The sequence below is a fragment of the Capricornis sumatraensis genome, chromosome 16 (genome assembly GCF_032405125.1).
Source record: "Capricornis sumatraensis isolate serow.1 chromosome 16, serow.2, whole genome shotgun sequence".
NCBI lineage: Eukaryota > Metazoa > Chordata > Mammalia > Artiodactyla > Bovidae > Capricornis > Capricornis sumatraensis.
In genome coordinates, this window is record NC_091084.1 from 81,594,657 (window position 1) to 81,604,852 (window position 10,196).

The 10,196-nt window shown below is 44.1% G+C and overlaps 1 pseudogene; it reads right to left on the reverse strand.

The window, feature by feature from the left end:
- Positions 1–5,022, reverse strand: LOC138092304 (olfactory receptor 5B3-like; annotated as a pseudogene).
- Between the last annotated feature and the right edge of the window lie 5,174 nt (positions 5,023–10,196).

The window sequence follows — 10,196 nt, forward strand, 5'->3', positions numbered from 1 at the left end:
CTACGAAAGAACCTTCTTGAAGGCACTCTTGACTTCCTTGTTCCTCAGGCGAGAGACCACAGAATTGATCTTGGGGTGACCCTGCTGTAGAACACAGATGCCATGTTGTTGTGTCCATCACATGGTGGGAGCTGGGCTCTAAGTACATGAAAATGAGTGCCCCATAGAAGATGGAGACTGCAGGGTGGGAGGCACAGGTGGATAAAGCCTTCTGCTACTTGCAGAGGAGTGCATCTTTAGGACAGTGGTAAATATGAATATGTAGGATATGAAGATAACCAAGAGAACAAAAAGGATGTTGAAGCTGGCCACATAAACAGGAACCCTCTCCCTTACACGCCTATCAGAACAAGACAGAGCCGTGATGGCTGGAATAGCACAGGAAGAGTGGTGGACCACGCTGGGTCTAGAGACAGAGGGGCACAGTGCGTTGCCTACGTGGGGGAGGCTTTCAGGAAGCCACAAACAGCAGCCTATAATCAGATGTGCACACGCACGTGGTGTCATGGTGGTGGTATCATGTCGGGGTCTGCACACGGCTGCATAGCGACCATGGGCCACTGAGGCTGAAAGGTAATTTTCCACAGTGGCAAAGGCTGCAAAAAAGAACATCTGAGCAGCACAGGCATTATAGGGGACGACCTCGTAAACTGCAAAGAGGGCTTCCTTGATGGCTCAGACAGTAAAGAATCTGCCTGCAATGCAGGAGACCTGGGTTCAAAATCTGGATTGGAAAGCTCCTCTGGAGAAGGGAATGGCGACCCACTCCAGTATTCTTGCCTGGAGACTCCCATGGACAGAGGAGCCTGGCGGGCGACAGTCCATGGCGTTGCAGAGTCGGACATGATGGCAAATTGGGTTGCTTCCATCCTGTTGTCCATTGATGTTCTTTGGGAATCGTGAGATGTCCCGTAGCAAGTGAAAGTAAGGACAAGAGTGTTAAGCGGAATAAAAACTGCAGTGAAACTGAAATGTTTATATCTGTTCAACTCAGTTCAGTTGCTCAGTCATGTCCGACTCTATGTGACCCCATGGACTGCAGGACACCAGGCCTCCCTGTCCATCACCAGCTCCCAGAGTTTACTCAAACTAATGTCCATTGAGTCGGTGATGCCATCCAGCCATCTCATCCTCTGTCGTATATACCATATGCTTACATCATTTTAGCTAATACATATTTCAAGATTGTTGATATCTAACTATAAAATTTAATACATTAATTATCTAGATTTAAAAACTATTAAATTGTAAACTTTCCCAAACCAACAGAGACCCTATCTCTCTAGTTTTAAAATTTTGTATATTTGTAAATTGAGATTTGGAAAATTTAAGGATTTGCCCAAGATGACATATCTGGGATGCTCTGTCTCTGCTAACTCAGTTTTCTCTATCCTAGTAAAAGCTTACACTAGTACATTACTCAACTGCCAAAGCAGCTCTAGGCACTTTGCATATATATCCATTCATTGATTCACCTCAGCAATTTCTAGAGGTTGGTTAGTTTTCATTTAAATAGTGAGGAACAAGATGGTGAGTAATTTATTCATATTTTGTTGTTGCCATTGTTGTTCAGTTTTGCTAAGTCGTGCCCAAGTCCTTGTGACCCCATGGACTGTAGCATGCCAGGCTCCCCTGTCCTTCACTATCTCCCAGAATTTGTTCAGATTCATGCCCATTGAATCTGTGATATTATCTAACCTTCTCATCCTTTCCCACCTCCTTTTTCCTTTTGCCCTCAATCTTTCCCAGAGTTACAGTCGTTTCCAGTAAGTCAGCTCTTCACACCAGGTAGTCAAAGTATTGGCACTTCAACTTCAGCATCAGTCCTTCCAATGAATATTTGGGGTTGATTTCCTTTAGGACTGACTGATTTGACTCATATTTATATAAGTATTGATGGCAAGCCAAGTTTCTGATCCAAATAGAGTGATTCCTAAGCAAAATGGTCTTAATTGAATTTAAATCAAATTGTTGTTCAGTCCCTCAGTCATGTCTGACTCTTTGCGACCCCACGGACCGCAGCTCAGCCGGTTTCCCTGCCCTTCATCATCTTTCTGAGTTTCCTCAAACTCATGTCCATCGAGTTGGTGATGCCATCCAAACATCTCATCCTCTGTTGTCCCCTTCTCCTCCTGCCTTCAATCTTTCCCAGCATCAAGGTCCTTTCCAGTGAGTCAGCTCTTCACATCAGGTGGCCAAAGTATTAACTGTAAATAAGTAAATTTAACTGTAATTAAGTTAAATTTAAATCAAATTAAATTTAACTTAGTTTAAAATTACTCATTCGTTCCATTGGTCCAAATCCAGTGTTTGGAGTTTCACAGTGTAGTTACTGAGACTTATATACATAGTGTATGTGATGGGATAACTGGACCAGTAGGGACTTTTACAACCAGTAGAGGTGATTCTGTGGGGAAAGCATAACATCACATATAGACCTTGGACTCTGGGATGAGGTGCAGATCAGCCCTACTGTTTGCTACCCAGAAATCATGAATCCTAACATAAGTCCCCTGAACCTAAAGTTTTCCATTTACAAAATAAAAATAGTAATGAGATCTAACTCAAGATGTTATCGAATAGTTAAATGAGCTACTGCATTAAAAACCAATGAGTAAGCCTGTTTATCATGGCCTGCTCAGTGTCAGCTGTAACATTATTAGGAGAGAATGATGGTTTCCACATTGATTTGGCAAGGTGGGTGCAATATGTGGTGCTTTATGTGTGAGTTGTGAAATCTTGAAGCTTCTTTTTCAATTTGCCTTTTGTTGCACAGTAAAGTCACTGAGATTTTCTATGCCCTCCAGTAAGTTTCACTCTGTTCCTGCTCCACTCATACAATTGGCTGGTTTCGTACTTTCGTGTAGCCAGTTTTCTTTAAAAAAATTATTCCTTGAAATACATACTTTAACTTGTGTTTAAAGAGTCTCCTTTTCTGGCCGCTGCTGCTGCTGCTAAGTCGCTTCAGTCGTGTCCGACTCTGTGCAACCCCATAGACGGCAGCCCACCAGGCTCCCCCGTCCCTGGGATTCTCCAGGCAAGAACACTGGAGTCGGTTGCCATTTCCTTCTCCAATGCAGGAAAGTGAAAAGTGAAAGTGAAGTCACTCAGTCGTGTCTGACTCTTCGAGACTCCATGAACTGCAGCCCACCAGGCTCCTCCGTCCATGGGACTTTCCAGGCAAGAGTACTGGAGTGGGGTGCCACTGCCTTCTCCGCTCCTTTTCTTGAACTCATTCTTTTTTCAGTACGATAATCCCATATTTGCACCACAGATGGAAGGTGAATAATTATTTGTGGCTTGCCTTAACCCTGCAGGTCTGTTTTAGCGGCAAACCCCAAGTTGTTAAATATTTTATGTGAATCTGTTCTTGTGTATGAACAATATTTTAATTCCTTTTATTTGAATCAGAATCCTCTGGACAGACAGCCATCCGATGCTATCTCCTATTCCCTATCAGTTTCCTCCTAAACCTTTGGCAACTTCACTTTACAAGCCTAGCCTGTGAAGGCTTTATGCTTGCCAAACTTAATATACACAATCATGTTACTATACACTATGTTCTGAAACGAATGTTAAGAGCGTAATACATAAAAGTGTGTTTGTGTGCAAAGTAGGTAGCATTCTTATTCTTATTTTACTGTTGGAGAATTGAGGATTTTTGAAGGAATGTGATGCTTTACAATTACACAGCTGATATGAGAATGATTCAAGATTTAAATCCATTTAAAACCTAATCAAAACCCTATATTTTTATCCATATCACTGCCAACATGGATAGCTATGCTAGAAATATTAAAAATAAAATTCTGGGAAAATATTAAAATGAAATTTGGATCTTACTAACTTTCTTTGGTCTCTTCTGTAATTTAAAGAAGGGTAATATAACTCCTTTTTTTTTTTTCTTTGCCTCTAATATAGTGAACAAGATGAAATTAGTACCTAATCAGAGCATCACCTAGACTATTTTTTCAATAATCTTTTTAGAGGAACATCATGATAATGTTTCTAAGTATCACCTAACTTCCTACTGATATTTAATATTTGATATTTAATTATGCAGCTTCTTAAAAGAAAGCTTCTCAATGTTTAAAAAATTTTTTTGAAATATCTGTTAACGTATCTGTGCTTAGTAAATCACTGGGTGTAGCTGCCACACTGCTTTTGCATGAATTACAGTTTTCCCTGAAAGTGTGTAGTGCAGTAAAGAACCTGCCTGACAGTGCAGGAGACATGAGTTCAATCCCTGGTCGGGAAGGTCCCCTGGAGAAGGGAATGGCAGCCCACTCCAGTATTCTTGCCTGGAAAATCCCATGAACAGAGGAGCTTGGTGGGCTGCAGTCCATGAGGTTGCAAAGGACTGGATGCAACTTAGTTACTGAACCACAGCAGTTGAGTATGGAAGCTTACCTGGCTGCTTAAAAGCAAGCAGCAGCCAATCCTGAAGAGTTGTTTGGAATAAAGAATTCAGCCATGGAATAATGCATAAATACTGTTAGAGAAGCTCTCTCAAGTGGTGTTCAAAGATTTCAAGGTCTGTAAGTCAGGGAATAATAGTGGAAACTATGTTAATATGGGTTCAAGTTCAGAATTCTCCATGCATTCTTTCTGTGCTCTTGGAGAAATCATTTACCAAAATAAATGTAAAATAAATGTAATAGAATTTGTAAAATAAATGTAATAGAATTTATAAAATAAATGTAATAAAATTACTTTTCCCCCCAAATCCACAGAATTGTGTTTGTAAATAGCAAATAAAAAAAATGTCTATAAAATAACTTGAGGGTTTATAGTTTTAATATAATTAAGTTATACAGAATATAAGTAAAGCTTATTATACTTACTCAATCTCATTTTTACCTTGGAGTGTTTCCTCGGCTATGGCTGCAGAGTCACAGGAAATCCTAACAGCCAGAAGAAGACCTGCATGTACAAACAGCTATTAACATTTAGATGAATACAGGGTGGTCACAGCCTAGGCTCACAGTCTGGTTCCTCTAAAGGGAGGTCATCAAGAGTCATGTTGGGTTTCAGAAGCTAATGCGTGGGAACCAGGAGTGACTGACAGAGACGTGATGCTCTCAAGGGCTGTCTCCATGAGAACAGCTACAGTATTTCTTCCTACTTTTCTAGGAAGAAGTAATTAGACTATCCGTGGGGACCACATTGGATATTTTGAGTGTGTACATGTTTTTTTTGTTACTTTATTTTCATTTTTAATTGGCACATAATTTTCAAACAGTAAGATGTATACTTTTTACTGTATAACTCTAAGAATCGGATCAAATGTAGTCAGGTAACCACTACCACAGTCATCCACTGTAAATTTCCCTGAGTTTCTTTGCAGTTAAGCCAGTCACCAACCCACTGCCCCTCATAACCTGTAATTTTGCCACATAAGTTTTGCCTTTGAGAGTGTGCCCTTCACTAGAATCATGGGATATGCAGTCTTTGTGGCCTGTTCCACTTAGAATAGTTCAGTCTGAGGTCCGCCTGTATTGCTACTTGGTATCTATAGTAGAATAATATTTAAATTGCAGAGTAGCATTCCGTAATGTAAATTTTATGCAGTGGTTTTTTCATTGTTGTTGTTTTTCCCTTCCGCATGTGAGGACCTTTGTGTTGTTTCTGATGCTTGGTGATTATAAAGAAAGCTGGCCTAAAGTTTGGCTAAATTTTTGTATGTGCGAACAAGGGCTTTATTTTGGTGAATTCCCTCACTCATGGCTCATACTGTGGCGGAGCTAGGGGAAAACTGCGTTCCCCAGAAAACCATCTAGACCCGCCACAGGATGAGCCCTGAGTGAGGGCATCTACGGGGTGATGGTGGCGGGAGGGGGGAGGGAGCACCAGCGACAGACAGGAGGACTGTGATATTTTATGGTGACATCTTTGACTTAGTTTTGCAGGAGATCAAGAGTTGCCACCACCCTGGGAGGGTCTCAACAAGGATGATATTCACCCTCAAGAGGGTAAAAGTTCTTCAGGGGTGAAAAAAGTCAGACATTTTAATGGTTTGTGCCTTTCCAAACTCAACCCTGTCTGACAAAACCTTATGTCATCGTGTTTAATTTCATGGGAGATGGCGAGAAGTGAGACTGAAGGATCCATAAAGGCTCCTTAAGGACGTGCCTGGGCAATAACGGACAGGAGAATGAGTAGCCTTACTCTAATCGGGCTTGAACTTCCCTTCTCAGAGTATGTTCATTGTGCGGCAAAAATTATACTAGAGAGCTAGAGATAATGAGAGGATATGAATGGATATGAGTGGCACAAGAGTTGGATGGTGTTGGACACAAGCCTTATATTGCCTTCTTCTTTCTAATGACATAGTTCACCTGCGGAACTCTGCCGTCTCTTTCCAAGCTCTCTCACTGGCTGACACCCACATGAAACCTATATGCCCAGCATGCTCATGCAGAGCTTCCCTCAGCTTCTGGACTCCACTGGTCTTCTCGTGGAATATGATTCCTGACTTCCTGTGTGGCCACCAGGGAACAGATCATGCAGCTTGCACGTTCGAGACTGTCAGGCCCCCGTGGGATGGATGCTGGCTGATGGGAAGCAAGAGACGAAAAGGAACAGGGCACATAAGTATCCATTTCTCCTCTCGCTGGACGGATCCCAGCTGTGATTTCTCCAGAAGAGTACGCTGATTGAACATATGTAAGGAGACCATGCTCCCTGTGAACAATCTCCCTCGCAACAGTGCCTTTCATCACACCGCGCCGCATCTAGCCTAGCCTCTGCTCCCTCTATTGTCCTCCTCCTTAAACCCCTGCGATTTCATCTGCCCAATAAAATGTCAAGACTTAAATTCTTGCTTCAGGCTCTAGAAACGAGAAGACCTGTGATGAGACAGCAGTTATCACAGTCCCTCTGGACTGCTATGACAAAGCACCGTAAATCGGGCGGCTCATAAACAACAGAAATGTGTTCTTACAGTCCTGGAGGCTAGAAGCCCAGGACCAAGACTCAAGCAATTCAGTGTCTGGTGAGAGTCTGCCTCCGGGTTCATGGACTGCCGTTTTCTCATTCATCGTCACGGAGTGGAAGGGGAAAGGGAGCCTTCTCAGACCTCATTTATAAGGATGCTAATCCCACTCCTGAGGGCTCTGTCCCCGTGACCTCAAGACTACAGCTCCTAATGCCATCACCTGGGGTCATGTTTCAGCATATTAATTTAAAGGGGACACAAATGTTCAGAGCATAGCAGTAGTAGCAGAAGGAACTCAAAAATATGCCTCATGGTCAAGTTAAGGAAATAAGGGTTCTGGCTCCACACACATTTTTTTCCTAGTCATGACCAGACAGATAGAATAATTTGCTTTTTTTTCTCCATTACCTGGTTATTTTAAATATTAGTCACAAATATCTATACAGTCAGTCCATAGCTTGCCCTGATTCCTGTTGAGGAGGAGATGACTGTTCTTGGTTTGGATGAGAAGTAACTGAACTAGGTTATGAAGCACGTGCAGGGATTAGAAGTAGGAGTCTACTGATTTCGGTTGTCTTTCTGGCTATATGAACTTCCCTGGTGGCTCAGATGGTAAAGAATCTGCCTGCAGTGCAGGAGACCCAGGTTCAATCCCTGGGTCAGAAAGATGCCCTGGAGAAGGGAATGGCAGTTCCCTACTCCAGCATTCTTTCCTGGTGAATTCCGTGGATGGAGGAGCCTGGTGGGCTGCATTCCGTGGGGTCGCAAAAAGTCGGACGCAACTGGGCACCTTTCACTTTCACTGTATGCGCAGGCTTCCTCTTTCCTGTCTATTTCACGGTCTATATTTCCAGCCTTCCCAGTGTATCTGTGAACAACCGAATACCATTGCAATACGTTTCCTTTCAACATTAAAAACTCAGAGTTTATTTCTTTAGTTTGCAACTACAAGCCCCAAGGGCCAAATCACTGGGTCCCTAGATTCCTGTCCAACACTGACATTCATTCAAGTGGGAAGGAGACTGTGGCCTACCCCCTTCCACGAGAGATGGCGTCTCTTTGGAGTCATAATGCCTAGTTCAGGAGTTACCGCTGGCTCTTGAGGTGTTCACTGTTTTCCCTGTACTTGGCCCTAGCGAGAAAGCAGAGAAGGAACTCTCAAAATTCTTACCATCGATCTCACTAGGAACATAAGACATGCAGCAAGCAATTCACCGGCTACGAAAGGTAATAAGCGACTAAGCTACAAACATGGAATTACAGGTGGGAAGAGGCATCCGAAGGCAAACAAACAAAAAAGCTGAGCAGCCCATCTGTTCCCCGTATACCTCACTGAGCCTGGGATGTGAAAGCAACCATCTATCCTGAGGAAAACCCTTCAGGGACACTGTCCCCAGGGATCTAGAAGTAGCTGACCATCCCATGTGAGCCCGGCCCTGTGACTTTATCAGCTCTGTGCCTGGAGAAAGAGCCTGCTTCTGGGAAGTATGTGGGACCTGCTCTCTATCTCCCCCTGCAGCCCTGTCCTCAACAAGCTATGCTACTGGGTCTAGAGCCCAGTGACTTCCTGAGGTCCTAGCGTCTTTCAGAGGTGAGCCCGTTTAGACTGTAGCATCGCGGCTCTCAGCTAGTTAGGCAGGGGCCCCAGGGACTCAGGCAAGTTTTGCAGGACTTCTGGGGGCAGGACAGTGAGATTGTCACTCAAAATACACACTTGCTCATGCTAGTCGATCCCAAACCAGTCCAGGGCTTAACCCTCACAGGACCCTCTAAGGCTGCTCCGTGTCTGGCCCTGAGGTTAGATGTCTGGTCTGTGTCTGGCCTGCTTGGTTCTTTGTCTCTCGTTACTCTTGCCTTGGTGCCTCCACTCTAAGCTTCTCTCTCTGAGTCTGTGAGCCACGCTTCATCGGGGCAAAGAGACCCCAGACCTCCTACTCCAGTTTTCACTGCCTTCAGTTTTCCAGAATCCTGGGGTTGAGAACTGATTTTCTTCTGACTCCTTCATGGAAAGAAAACCTACATGGAGACTTGGCTCTCTCTCTAATCTTTGAGGGACGAAGATTTTGGGGATAACAGAAGAGAGAGAAAAAATGAGAGGGAGACAATAGTATGAGAGCAGAAGGATGAAACCCGAACCTCTTGCCTCTCAAGCCAGTGCTCTTCCCAACTGTCACCAGGAAAACCATGCTCAGTCCATGCCCCTGCCCCGGGTAACACCTTGGGAGGTTCTTATCATTTTCTGATCACTTTTAGGTTTTAAAAATAAGTTTTACCTTGGCACTAAAGGCTCACTTCCAGGTGGCCAAAAGCCCGGCCCAATTAGAAACTTCAGTTTCGCATCCTTTGCAGCCTGCGCCCTCCCTTCTGAGCTGAAGTCTGCTCTGCAGCGTGGGGGTGTGTCGTACGGAGCCGCAAGGAGAAGGCTGGCAGTGGAAAGGGGGGCATCTTCTGTCTGCTGCCGTGGAATACTAGGGGACGGTGAGTTGTGAGTGGCAGGCCTGCTCCATTGTGAGAACATGTGGGATTCTTCAGAGACCTTTCAGGGACTGGTCCACGAAGCATTTCCTTGACAAGGGCGATGAGCTTTCCCCCTGATCTCTTTATGACTGCCCCTAAGACAGCCCCTCCCTGATCTCTTATTCCATAACCTCCTCTACCCCAAAAGGCTTCTTCCTGGTTGGAGTCCCAACAAGGAGGCTTCAGCTCAATGACCTCCTGCAGCCACCACCTGGCCTGCGGGCAACTCACGCTGTGTCCCGTGTGAGGATGCAGGATGGTCCTGCCGTATCAGTCCTGAGCTGATCCACTGTGCCTCCCATCTTCCAACAGAGAGGCAAACACAAGACTGTAGGTTCTTACGTGTCCCCTAAACCTTCTCCATTCACCTAATATCTAACCATAAATGAAGTAAATTTTTGGTCTCCCTTTCTTGTACACATTCTCCAAGAACAGTCCTTTTGGGGTTGTCCCTTGAATTTGAGTGGGAATGAGAACCCACATCATAGTGTATTCTCATGAGCACACCTGACACTCAGTTGGCTATTCCCCAAACTCTCTACTTTAATGACTCTTCAAAAGGATGAAGGTGAATGGTGGGAAAGGTCTTGGGACCGGTTAGTTCATTTTTAAGTAATTCCTTCAAAGCTATCTAACATCTTTAGAGAATGGAACATACCTCATATATTGTCCTCAGTTCAGGGCTTGTCACTAATTTGGGGCCACTGTAAAAATGACATTCGGAACCACGTTAGAGCTTAAA